Consider the following 1,399-nt stretch of genomic DNA (forward strand, 5'->3'; position numbering starts at 1 on the left):
GCACACGCGCACACACACAAACAGAGATACACACATATAAATGTATGCACACACACAGAGAGAGACACACACGCACACACACAAACAGAGATACACACATATAAATGTATGCACACACACACAAACAGAGATACACACATATAAATGTATGTACTGTACACACAGACACACATACACAAACAGATACAGATTTTCATTTTCATCTGTGGTTGTCTTATTTATTTCAACTTGTCTTGTTCACTCGACTCTGTCATCACAGACATACACACACACACACACACACATCACCGGTATATGCTGTAACAGATCTGTCTATAGTATCTATCTATCTATCTATCTATCTATCTATCTATCTATCTATCTATCTATCTATCTATCTATCTATCTATCTATCTATCTATCTATCTATCTATCTATCTATCTATCTATCTATCTATCTATCTATCTATCTATCTATCTATCTATCTATCTATCTATCTATCTATCTATCTATCTATCTATCTATCTATCTATCTATCTATCTATCTATCTATCTATCTATCTATCTATCTATCTATCTATCTATCTATCTATCTATCTATCTATCTATCTATCTATCTATCTATCTATCTATCCATCCATCCATCCATCCATCCATCCATCCATCTATCTATCTATCTATCTATCTATCTATCTATCTATCTATCTATCTATCTATCTATCTATCTATCTATCTATCTATCTATCTATCTATCTATCTATCTATCTATCTATCTATCTATCTATCTATCTATCTATCTGTCTATCTATCTATCTATCTATCTATCTATCTATCTAGATTTATCTCTCTATCTCTCTATCTCTCCATCTCTCCATACATGTATACACACACCTGTTATCTTCTGAGACCGCAGGTAACGTAGAGCCTCCTGATAGACCTCCATGCCTCAGAGGTCCTCTCACCGACAACTGGCGTGCGGCATGTGAACACACAGCTGGTGTCAGGAAACTTCCTGTTTCGCTAGACCTGATGACACACAAAATAGGTGGGGAAAATACAACATCCTGTTGCTGTGTAGAAGTCGACATTGTTGTCAATTAAACCTCAAGTGCCTAAGAAAAAACTCAACCCACAGCTACAAACCCAGTGTGATCAATCAATCAATCAGATTTATTTATATAGCACATTTCACATGACGCGTGTCAACCAAAGTGCTGCACAGAGGGTAGGTACACATAGATACATAATGACAAGAATCACACTCCGTTTTATGGGAGGGCACACAGGCAAACACATAGGAAAACAGGGCATGAGTCAGTGAACGGGAAAGGCTAGTAGGTAGAAGTGGATTTTGAGCCTCGACTTGAAGGCATCTATCGAGGGGGCGAGCCTAATGGAGGTGGGGATGCTGTTCCACAG

The 1,399-nt window shown here is 37.7% G+C and overlaps 1 protein-coding gene across 1 annotated transcript in view; it reads right to left on the reverse strand.

The window, feature by feature from the left end:
- LOC311227364 (active breakpoint cluster region-related protein) overlaps positions 1 to 908 on the reverse strand; it is a 133,536-nt gene extending 132,628 nt beyond the window's left edge. Inside the window, exon 1 of the mRNA XM_084312982.1 lies at positions 872 to 908. The gene's annotated coding sequence lies outside the window, so the exon portion shown is untranslated. The remainder of the gene's footprint in view (positions 1 to 871) is intronic.
- Between the last annotated feature and the right edge of the window lie 491 nt (positions 909 to 1,399).

This window comes from Notolepis coatsorum (assembly GCF_963971535.1).
Source record: "Notolepis coatsorum genome assembly, chromosome: 4".
Classification (NCBI taxonomy): Eukaryota; Metazoa; Chordata; class Actinopteri; order Aulopiformes; family Paralepididae; genus Notolepis; species Notolepis coatsorum.